This window comes from Convolutriloba macropyga, chromosome 1 (assembly GCF_964194025.1).
Source record: "Convolutriloba macropyga chromosome 1, txConMacr16.3, whole genome shotgun sequence".
NCBI lineage: Eukaryota > Metazoa > Xenacoelomorpha > Acoela > Convolutidae > Convolutriloba > Convolutriloba macropyga.
Genome location: NC_134468.1, coordinates 71,645,150 through 71,657,247, shown reverse-complemented (window position 1 = coordinate 71,657,247; position 12,098 = coordinate 71,645,150). Strand labels below are relative to the sequence as shown.

The window sequence follows — 12,098 nt, the reverse complement described above, 5'->3', positions numbered from 1 at the left end:
TCGTACCCCGGGTTCTCCCATACAATTAAAATACTTGGTTGAGAGCGTTTGAAGGTGGACTGGCCTTACGTTTTGGTTTTGCCCACCTCTGCGTAATTGTTAACATATAATCCATATAAGGGAAATGTGAATGTTACTCGAATGTACACTAAAATTGTTGTAAATTCTTTTTCTCAATAATGCTGATAGCCAATTTGCACGAGTTTAGAAAAATGGACTCAGTATTTATCAAAGTGTATGTCTAATAGATCTTAAAACTAAAAAACAAAAATCTGTACTCAACATTAGAGTCTGGCATCAAGTCTACGGTCTGAAAAGTCTGGTCAGGTCCGCAAACAGACGCTGCACTCTCTTGTCAGAAGTGCATTAATGCTCGCCGCGGATTGATCGGGGCCCTATATATGGTCAAGAAGACCTGCCGAAAATTACGTTTCGAGGACGAATGAAAGCGTGTTCCAGCATTACCCATAATCGTCTAGTTGATACACCGCATGTTTTCTTGCATGGAAATTTTTGTGTCAGTATTTGTCTGCCTTCTATTCCCATACTTAAGCATGGAATGGAACACATTCTTGATCAAACGTCATCCACGATCGTTTGCCGCACAAAATTTCAGCCTCAATCACTTTTTGGCCTTTTGTCTCCCGCTGAAATTGCATTTGACTAATGTGGATTTGGCTCTTTTGTTCCAATTGTTCTGTACGGTTCGCTATTGGTTCTTCATAAAAGAGTTCTTTAGTTAGAGTTATTTGTTTTGGCTTTTCACCTAGTAGTGTGTCGATCACACTAATTTTTCGTGCAAAAATGGCGAGCTTAGATTGAATTCTCCACTTTTCTTATCCGATTGGGGGCTCCGAAGAAGGGCCTTCCCAAAAGGGATCGATTGAGAGAGACATTTATCGTGATGCCTCTCTGCGCCGTATTCTCACCAGTCAGTGAATTGCTGTATATGGTGGTTTCGCAACGCGAGTTCCAATTTTTTGTAATAGCATTTGTTAGCTGAATTCTCGGGGTGAAATTGCGTATTTTTTTCCGAAATTTAATTTCGGTTTAATACAGATTTTGAGTTGATTTTGCGGAGCGAAATCCACTACCAACAAGTTGGTTGTGAATTGTTTAGCAATTTGCAATTAATTATCTGTCTAAGCTTTAGCTGAGATTTGCCTTGCGGATTTGAACGTGATTTAGATCAACTGAAATTTGAATCCAAAATTAGATAAATGAAATTAAAACAAAAAAAGCAGGAACGAACTAAAAACATTTCACAGCAGAATATTAACAAGAATGTAAACAAATTTAAAAATTGATGAACAAAAGTAAACAGTGATTTCCGGCACAGAAAAAGATTCAGCAGAAGAGATACCAATTTTGGTCAACGAAAACTACCCAATTGATAAACCAAATTTTAAAATGAAGGGCAAAACAATGAACGAAATAAAAAATTTTACCTGGTTATGACAAAACTATACACAAATTGAAATCAATCTAACGTCTCTGTTGACGATAGCGAAGCCGTGGATTGTTTGTATCGGTTTGTTTCAATGTAAAATGTTGAATTCCTTACTTTGAAATATTGATCTAAGACCTAAAGAAGTGAAATTTTATTTTTCGGGCCTAAATTTTAGGAAGCGTTTAGGAAAAAAATTCGACTGTCACCTATTTAAGTCTAAGTCAATCGCTTAAACAGAGCTCTGGCCTCGAAGTTTTAACGGATTAGAAAATCGTACCTTGGGTTCTCCCATACAATTAAAATACTTTGGTGAGAGCGTTTGAAGGCGGATTTGCATTACGCTTTGGCTTTGCCCACCTCTGCAAAACCAAAGCGTTAACATATAATCCATATAAGGGAAATGTGAATGTTACTCGTATGTACACGAAAGTTTTTGTATATTCTTTTTCTCAATACTGCTGATAGCCAATTTGCACGAGTTTAGAATAATGGACTCAGTATTTATCAAAGTGTATGTCTGCTAGATCTTATAACTAAAAAAGAAAAATTGGTACTCAGCATTAGAGTCTGGCATCAAGTCTACGGTCTGAAAAGTCTGGTCAGGTCCGCACACAGACGATGCACTCTCTTGTCAGAAGTGCATCAATGCCCGCTGCGGATTGATCGGGGCCCTATATATGATTAGGAAGACCTGGTCAAGGTTACATTTAGATTGTGAATGTGCCGTTTAGAGCAGTTTAGACTTTGATTAATCAACACGAATGTAAACAATATTACAAATTGATGAGCAAAAGTTAGCAGTGATTTCAGCCCAGAAAAAAATTCAGCTGATGAGATAAAAATTTTGGTGAACGAAAACTACCCAATTGAAAAATTGAAATATGAAAGGAAGGGCAAAACAATGAACGAAATAAAAAATTTTACCTGATTATGACAAAATTATACACAAGTTGAAATCAATCTAACGCCTTTGTCGCCGATAGCGAAGCACTCGATTATTTATATCGGTTTGCTTCGATGTCAAAAGTTAGATTTTTTTCTTTGAAATATTGATCTAAGACTTACAGAATTGAAAGTCTATTTTTCGGTATTAAATATTAGAAAAGGATTAGGAAAAAAAATTTGACTTTCATCTCTTTATGTCTAATTTCAATCACTTCAACTAAGCTCTCTGCCTCGAAATTTTAACGACCGAGCAAGTCGTACCCTCGGTTCTCCCATACAATCATTATACATGGGTGAGAGCGTTTGAAGGTGGATTTGCCTTACGCTTTGGTTTTTCCCACCTCTGAGTAATTGATAATATATAATACATATAAGGGATATGTGAATGTTACTCGTATGTACATGAAAGAATTTGCATATTCTTTTTTCAACACTGCTGATAGCCAAAGTGCACGAGTTTCGATTAATGGACTCAGTATTTATCAAAGTTTATGTTTAATAGATCTGAAAACTAAAAAACAAAAATCGGTACCCAGCGGTAGAATCTGGCATCAAGTCTACGGTCTGAAAAGTAGTCTGGTCAGGTCCGCATACAGACGCTGCACTCTCTTGTCATAAGTGCATCAATTTTCGGTGCGGTCTGATCGGGGCCCTATATATGGTCAAGAAGACCTGGTCAAGGTTACATTTAGATTGTGCACGGCCAGATTAGAGCAGTTTAGAGTTTGAATAATCAACAAGAATGTAAACAAATTTACAATTTGATGAACAAACGCTAACAACGACTTCCGCCCCAGAAAATGATTCAGCTGAAGCAACACCAATTTTGGTAAACAAAAAATTACCCAAATGAAAAGTTAAATTATAAAATGAAGGGCAAAACAAGGAACAAAATTAAAAGTTATTCCTGGTTATGACAAAATTATACATAAATTGAAATCAACCTAACGTCTCTGTCGCCGTTAGTGAAGCACTCGATTATTTATATCGGTTTGTTTCAATGTCAAAAGTTAGATTTCTTTCTTTGAAAGAATTATCTAAGACTTAAAGAAGTGAAAGTCTACTTTTTGGTCCTAAATTTTAGAAAAGGTTTAGGAGAAAAATTTGACTTTCACCTCTTTAAGTCTAAGTTCAATCGCTTCAACTAAGCTCTCTGCCTCGAAGTTTTAACGACCGAGCAAGTCGTACCCTCGGTTTTCCCATACAATCATTATACATGGGTGAGGGCGTTTGAAGGTGGATTTGCCTTACGCTTTGGTTTTTCCCACCTCTGAGTAATTGATAATATATAATACATATAAGGGATATGTGAATGTTACTCGTATGTACATGAAAGTATTTGCATATTCTTTTTTCAACACTGATGATAGCCAAAGTGCACGAGTTTAGGTTAATGGACTCAGTATTTATCAAAGTTTATGTTTAATAGTTCTTAAAACTAAAAAACAAAAATCGGTGCCCAGCAGTAGAATCCGGCATCAAGTCTACGGTCTCAAAAGTCTGGTCAAGTCCGCATACAGACGCTGCACTCTCTTGTCAGAAGTGCATCAATGCTCAGCGCGGTCTGATCGGGCCCTATATAGGGTCAAGAAGACCTGGTCAAGGTTACATTTAGATTATGCACGGTCAGATTAGAGCAGTTTAGAGTATGATTATTCAACAAGAATGTAATCAAATTTACAATTTGCTGAACAAAAAATAACAGTGATTCCCGCCCAGAAAAAGATTCAGCTGAAGAGATACCAATTTTGGTCAACGAAAACTACCCAATTGAAAAATTAAAATATAAAAGGAAGGGCAAAACAATGAACGAAATAAAAAAATTTACCTGGTTATGACAAAATTATACACAAGTTGAAATCAATCTAACGCCTTTGTCGCCGATAGCGAAGCAATCGATTATTTATATCGGTTTGCTTCAATTTCAAAAGTTGGGTTTCTTTCTTTGAAAGATTGATCTAAGACTTAAAAATTGAAAGTCTATTTTTCGGTACTAAATTTTGGGAAAGGATTAGGAAAAAAATTGGACTTTCAGCTCTTTAAGTCTAAGTTCAATTGCTTCAACTAAACTCTCTGCCTCGAAATTTTAACGACCGAGCAAGTCGTGCCCTCGGTTCTCCCATACAATCATTATACATGGGTGAGGGCGTTTGAAGGTGGATTTGCCTTACGCTTCGGTTTTTCCCACCTCTGAGTAATTGTTAACATATAATACATATAAGGGAAATGTAAATGTTACTCGTATGTACATGAAAGTATTTGCATATTCTTTTTTCAACACTGATGGTAGCCAAAGTGCACGAGTTTAGGTTAATGGACTCAGTATTTATCAAAGTTTATGTTTAATAGATCTTAAAACTAAAAACAAAAATCGGTGCCCAGCAGTAGAATCTGGCATCAAGTCTACGGTCTGAAAAGTCTGGTCAGGTCCGCATACAGACGCTGCACTCTATTGTCAGAAGTGCATCAATGCTCAGCGTGGCCTGATCGGACCCTATATATGGTCAAGAAGACCTGGTCAAGGTTACATTTAGATTGTGCACGGCCAGATTAGAGCAGTTTAGAGTTTGAATAATCAACAAGAATGTAAACAAATTTACAATTTGATGAACAAAAAATAACAGTGATTCCCGCCCAGAAAAAGATTCAGCTGAAGAGATACCAATTTTGGTCAACGAAAACTACCCAATTGAAAAATTAAAATATAAAAGGAAGGGCAAAACAATGAACGAAATAAAAAAATTTACCTGGTTATGACAAAATTATACACAAGTTGAAATCAATCTAACGCCTTTGTCGCCGATAGCGAAGCAATCGATTATTTATATCGGTTTGCTTCAATTTCAAAAGTTAGATTTCTTTCTTTGAAAGATTGATCTAAGACTTAAAAATTGAAAGTCTATTTTTCGGTACTAAATTTTGGGAAAGGATTAGGAAAAAAATTTGACTTTCACCTCTTTAAGTCTAAGTTCAATTGCTTCAACTAAACTCTCTGCCTCGAAATTTTAACGACCGAGCAAGTCGTACCCTCGGTTCTCCCATACAATCATTATACATGGGTGAGGGCGTTTGAAGGTGGATTTGCCTTACGCTTCGGTTTTTCCCACCTCTGAGTAATTGTTAACATATAATACATATAAGGGAAATGTAAATGTTACTCGTATCTACATGAAAGTATTTGCATATTCTTTTTTCAACACTGATGGTAGCCAAAGTGCACGAGTTTAGGTTAATGGACTCAGTATTTATCAAAGTTTATGTTTAATAGATCTTAAAACTAAAAAACAAAAATCGGTGCCCAGCAGTAGAATCTGGCATCAAGTCTACGGTCTGAAAAGTCTGGTCAGGTCCGCATACAGACGCTGCACTCTAATGTCAGAAGTGCATCAATGCTCAGCGTGGCCTGATCGGACCCTATATATGGTCAAGAAGACCTGGTCAAGGTTACATTTAGATTGTGCACGGTCAGATTAGAGCAGTTTAGAGTTTGATTATTCAACAAGAATGTAATCAAATTTACAATTTGATGAGCAAAAGTTAGCAGTGATTTCAGCCCAGAAAAAAATTCAGCTGATGAGATAAAAATTTTGGTGAACGAAAACTACCCAATTTAAAAATTGAAATATAAAAGGAAGGGCAAAACAATGAACGAAATAAAAAATTTTACCTGGTTATAACAAAATTATACACAAGTTGAAATCAATCTAACGCCTTTGTCGCCGATAGCGAAGCACTCGATTATTTATATCGGTTTGCTTCGATGTCAAAAGTTAGATTTTTTTCTTTGAAATATTGATCTAAGACTTACAGAATTGAAAGTCTATTTTTCGGTATTAAATTTTGGAAAAGGATTAGGAAAAAAAATTTTGACTTTCACCTCATTAAGTCTAAGTTAAATTGCTTCAACTAAGCTCTCTGCCTCGAAGTTTTAACGACCGAGCAAGTCGTACCCTCGGTTCTCTCATACAATCATTATACATGGGTGAGGGCGTTTGAAGGTGGATTTGCCTTACGCTTTGGTTTTTCCCACCTCTGAGTAATTGATAATATATAATACATATAAGGGATATGTGAATGTTACTCGTATGTACATGAAAGTATTTGCATATTCTTTTTTCAACACTGATGATAGCCAAAGTGCATGAGTTTAGGTTAATGGACTCAGTATTTATCAAAGTTTATGTTTAATAGTTCTTAAAACTAAAAACCAAAAATCGGTGCCCAGCAGTAGAATCCGGCATCAAGTCTACGGTCTCAAAAGTCTGGTCAAGTCCGCATACAGACGCTGCACTCTCTTGTCAGAAGTGCATCAATGCTCAGCGCGGTCTGATCGGGCCCTATATATGGTCAAGAAGACCTGGTCAAGGTTACATTTAGATTGTGCACGGTCAGATTAGAGCAGTTTAGAGAATGATTATTCAACAAGAATGTAATCAAATTTACAATTTGATGAACAAAAGTTAACAGTGATTTCCGCCCAGAAAAAAATTCAGCTGAAGAGATACCAATTTTGCTCAACGAAAACTACCCAATTGAAAAATTAAAATATAAAAGGAAGGCCAAAACAATGAACGAAATAAAAAATTTTACCTGGTTATGACAACATTATACAAAAGTTGAAATCAATCTAACGTCTTTGTTGCCGACAGCGAAGGACTCGATTATTTATATCGGTTTGTTTCAATGTCAAAAGTTAGATTTGTTTCTTTGAAAGATTGATCTAAGACTTAAAGAAGTGAAAGTCTATTTTTCGGTACTAAATTTTAGAAAAGGATTAGGAAAAAAATTTGACTTTCACCTCTTTAAGTCTAAGTTCAATCACTTCAACTAAGCTTTCTGCCTCGAAATTTTAACGACCGAGCAAGTCGTACCCTCGGTTCTCCCATACAATCATTATACATGGGTGAGAGCGTTTGAAGGTGGATTTGCCTTACGCTCTTCTTTTTCGCACCTCTAGTTATTGTTAACATATAATCCATATAAGGGATATTTGAATGTTACTCGTATGTACATGAAAGTATTTGCATATTCTTTTTTCAACACTGCTGATAGCCAAAGTGCACGAGTTTCGATTAATGGACTCAGTATTTATCAAAGTTTATGTTTAATAGATCTGAAAACTAAAAAACAAAAATCGGTACCCAGCGGTAGAATCTGGCATCAAGTCTACGGTCTGAAAAGTAGTCTGGTCAGGTCCGCATACAGACGCTGCACTCTCTTGTCATAAGTGCATCAATTTTCGGCGCGGTCTGATTTGGGGCCCTATATATGGTCAAGAAGACCTGGTCAAGGTTACATTTAGATTGTGCACGGCCAGATTAGAGCAGTTTAGAGTTTGAATAATCAACAAGAATGTAAACAAATTTACAATTTGATGAACAAACGCTAACAGCGACTTCCGCCCCAGAAAATGATTCAGCTGAAGCAACACCAATTTTGGTAAACAAAAGATTAACCAAATGAAAAGTTAAATTATAAAATGAAGGGCAAAACAAGGAACAAAATTAAGAGTTATTCCTGGTTATGACAAAATTATACATAAATTGAAATCAACCTAACGTCTCTGTCGCCGTTAGTGAAGCACTCGATTATTTATATCGGTTTGTTTCAATGTCAAAAGTTAGATTTCTTTCTTTGAAAGAATTATCTAAGACTTAAAGAAGTGAAATTCTACTTTTTGGTCCTAAATTTTAGAAAAGGTTTAGGAGAAAAATTTGACTTTCACTTCTTTAAGTCTAAGTTCAATCGCTTAAACTAAGCTCTGTGCCTCGAAGTTTTAACGACCAAGTAAGTCGTACCCTCGGTTCTCCCATACAATCATTATACATGGGTGAGAGCGTTTGAAGGTGGATTTGCCTTACGCTCTTGTTTTTCGCACCTCTAGTTATTGTTAACATATAATCCATATAAGGGAAATTTGAATGTTACTCGTATGTACATGAAAGTATTTGCATATTCTTTTTTCCACACTGCTGATAGCCAAATTGCACGAGTTTATGTTATTGGACTCAGTATTTATCAAATTTTATGTCTAATAGATCTCAAAACTAAAAAACAAAAATCGGGACGCAGCATTAGAGTCTGGCATCAAGTCTACGGTCTGAAAAGTCTGGACAGGCCCGCATACAGACGCTGCAATCTCTTGTCAGAAGTGTACCAATGCTCGGCAAGGCCTAATCGGGGCCCTATATATGGTCAATATTACCTGGTCAAGGTTTCATTTAGATTATGCACGGTCCGATTAGAGCAGTTTAGAGCTTGAATAATCCACAGGTAGCTATGTTATGGATATTGAGCGCAAAACCATTTCGAGAGCTTGTATGGTCTGTCAAGAACCCTTTCCAGAGACTGGATATTTTGATCAGAATCAAACCATTCAGCCGTAGAAAATCACCAGTCTTCCAAAAAAGCATTTATTAGCCCCCGAAGAGACTGTTTTTGGAAAAAAATTGCGCACTTTTAGTTGAGAGGCAAAAACTAGAGAGCAAATATAATGTTGTGTGGTAAAGGTGAACCTTGTTTGAAAGGAACTAATCAAATAATTATTTTCGATGAGGTGCTCAGAAAACGTTTAAAGAGAAACTTCAGTTTTTTTTAAAAAAAAAAACATTATATCAATTGTAACTGATAATTCAATGAATAGCTTTTTAGTCTTTTCACCTCTCATTCGGTCTGATTAGAGCTGGTCGGGTCGCTAACCTCAAACTGCGTACCTACGCTTATTCAGAACCTAATCTAATTTATATCATTAGTTAATTGTTCTTAATGCGCTCTTCAGAAAACTATAAAACAAGCGATCGAAAAGAATCTATTCTGAAAACCTTGTAATATGCTGTAATATGAATTATTGATCTACAGAAAACGACCTGTTTATATTTATCAAAGAATATCTAACTTACTTTCACCGGTCAAAAAAAGTTTCATACGCGAAGTAAAACTTGACAGTAACTTAATTGAGATTCCCATAACGATTCTTAATAATAACAACAAGACACCATGGGGTGAACAAGGAGGTATAAACGAGGATTAATACGGAAAAATGACAAGATTTCGATTAAAATCTACCGCTGTGTGTAATAAAAGAAGGCTTATATGGTGAAGAATTACGTAATGATGTACAAAAATCCCGCTGTGAATGGAGTGAACAACTAGATTTTTCTCATTTAAGCTTCCATTGATCAAACGCTTCCATTGAAATGATTTCTAGCCGAAATACAAAAGCGCATTTAGATAAATTTTTCAAGATTTTTGATTACATTCGCCGATGAAGCTCTAGCAGATAAATCTAATATAATTAACTATTTTACTCTAAAATATTATTCGCTATAAACAATAAACATATTTTAATGGGATGCACTCCTCTCCGAATAGTCGTGTATTATCAAAAGTTAACTAATTTTCGAGCCAAATTTGAAACAAAAAATATCAATGGAAACCAATAGACAGAAATCCTGAAGTATCCTGAAAAGTGTTCACAAACCACTGATGAAAATTTAGTTATTTTTAGGCTAATTGAGATCATTATGGACCGTGGGTACTTCCTTTGACTGTTTCCTGGTTATTGCCTCTTTTGCTTTACGTACCCCAATGATGAATTCGCTCCATAAGAGCAGCATGAATAACGAACAGAGATTTGCACCCGTCTCTACTAGTCATTGTGAAACAGTATAGGATTGTTCCAAAATCAAGTACGCTTAAGGCTCTGATCATGGAATGATAACTGTCGAAGTATACATTAAGTATATATAGTATTATATATTATTAAGGAAAAAATTCAAAGAAGGAAGCTCGCTGATGTGCTTTTGCACATAATGTTCCGAACCCACTCATCCACACTTTTAGCTGAATTGTCTACCAAATGAGAAACAGATAGACAAAACTCAAAAACTCACATATTGTTCCAAAAAAGGTGCACGAACAAAAAATTGCTTTGATCTCAAACCACTAAGTAAATACAATAATTTACTAATTAGAGGGCTTACCGGACCTGCCAATAAAAAGACTACATGACAAGACAAATAACAAAATCAAATACAAACAATCAGCATTAATTACTACCAAAATTCAATGTTTTTTTAAATACCTAATAACAAAGTCCAAAAAGCTTTTGAAGACACTAAAGAAGAAACTTATAATTTTGGACAAGATATATAATCTGCCCTTAATTAACACTAGGTAACATTTAGATGAAAATAACCATATCAAAAAATAAGCTTTAATTGTTTTTATAATAGGAAAAACCATTAGCTTTTAACTGAAATTATTGAATTGCTTCATTTAAATCTCAATAAGAAGCCATTGATGTCCGTAATTATCCTTAAAATAACTTCTACTACAAAAAAAAACGAACGACAAATACGGCCAAAAAATTAATTTGATTAAATTTGTTGAGAAGGCGATTTCGAGTTCAGAAACGACTTTTTGCTTATAAGATTAGGTAACAGGTAGACAAAAATTAAGGAGAGTGGCATATTTAAAAAGTGTTTTTTTCATATTTTCAGAAAACAACTAATATAGGTGTTGCAAAGCATTAGCAATGGACAGAAATTTTTTCATACTTTTATCTATAACACAAAAAGAAGCTATTTTGTTTTGAGCAAAAATGCAAAACGTCTGCAAAAACAACAAAAAAATCAACAAAAAAAAACAATTCCAATAAATTTTGCAGAAAACGGTGTGTAGAAACCATAATCTGTTCATAAAAATCTTAGCAATTTTCCATTGAGATTACTTGCATCATCAATAATGGGAAATTAACCTTTTAATACCTTCGCTTCGTCAATTTGACAGGACAAAAATTATCCGCAAAACTATGCAAAGATCTAAATATCAAGGAAAAAGCTCAAGAAAACTTGGAGATTCAAAGCCAAAAAAATGGTTCCATAGAAAACAAAGCTTCAAATATGATTAACATATAATTAAAAAAACATAATTAGACTCGTCTTTGCTGTCATTTGGCTAAAACTTGGTTAACAAAACTAACAAATAAGAAAGAAAATTAAAAAAAAAATCTTTTTTTTTCAACAAAATTTTTTTAATGATTAGAGCAGCCTTAAGATTTCAACTGAAACACAATAAATTGATTATTTGATAAATCCCTATCAAACCAGTCGGGCTTATGTTGAAATAGACTAAATCATGAGACCACAAACTACCAAAAAATCCCATTAATACAGGCGGAACTCGAACAATTTCACCAAAAGTTTTACGCAGGAACTGTGTTAAAGCAAAAAAACATGGGATTTTATTTGAAATATTAAAATATGCTATTTGGATCCCTTCACTGGCAAAAAATTGATTTCTTAACAACTGAGTCCTGATCAGAAAAATGCAGAACTGTAATTATCATAAAAGAAAAAAACCGAAAATGTTTTCAAAAAAGACAGCGCTTAAAAGCAATCCGAGAAATCTTTGGATTATAAAAATCCTCGATTAGCCCAAAACCAGCCAGACGAATGCTGCCCTGATTTGTCCAAACGCGTTTTTTGTCCTAGTTTCATAGATGTGAATAATTTGACAAACAAATGTCAAAAATAATTGACGCTTTTTTGTTGAATATCGTGTTATTTTAGCAAAAAACAGCAAAATTTTAATTCTAGAAATCCTTCTGAGGAAACGCAGGTAGAAATTATTTTCTGTGGAGTTTGCAAAGATTGCGAGAGCAGTTTTTTTAATAGTTACGACAATTGAAAAGAAATGCAAA

General features: G+C 34.8%; 1 protein-coding gene across 5 annotated transcripts in view; it reads right to left on the bottom strand.

Moving 5' to 3' along the window:
- The window catches only part of LOC142342243 (neuronal acetylcholine receptor subunit alpha-9-like), a 94,568-nt gene that overhangs the window by 60,112 nt on the left and 22,358 nt on the right, over positions 1-12,098 (bottom strand). Inside the window, exon 1 of one of the 5 annotated variants that reach the window (XM_075393557.1) lies at positions 9,291-10,486. The exons of 3 other annotated variants lie outside the window; for them this stretch is intronic. The gene's annotated coding sequence lies outside the window, so the exon portion shown is untranslated. Of the gene's footprint in view, positions 1-9,290; positions 10,487-12,098 lie in introns of those variants that run through there. One more of the 5 variants, XM_075393549.1, reaches the window with a different exon arrangement.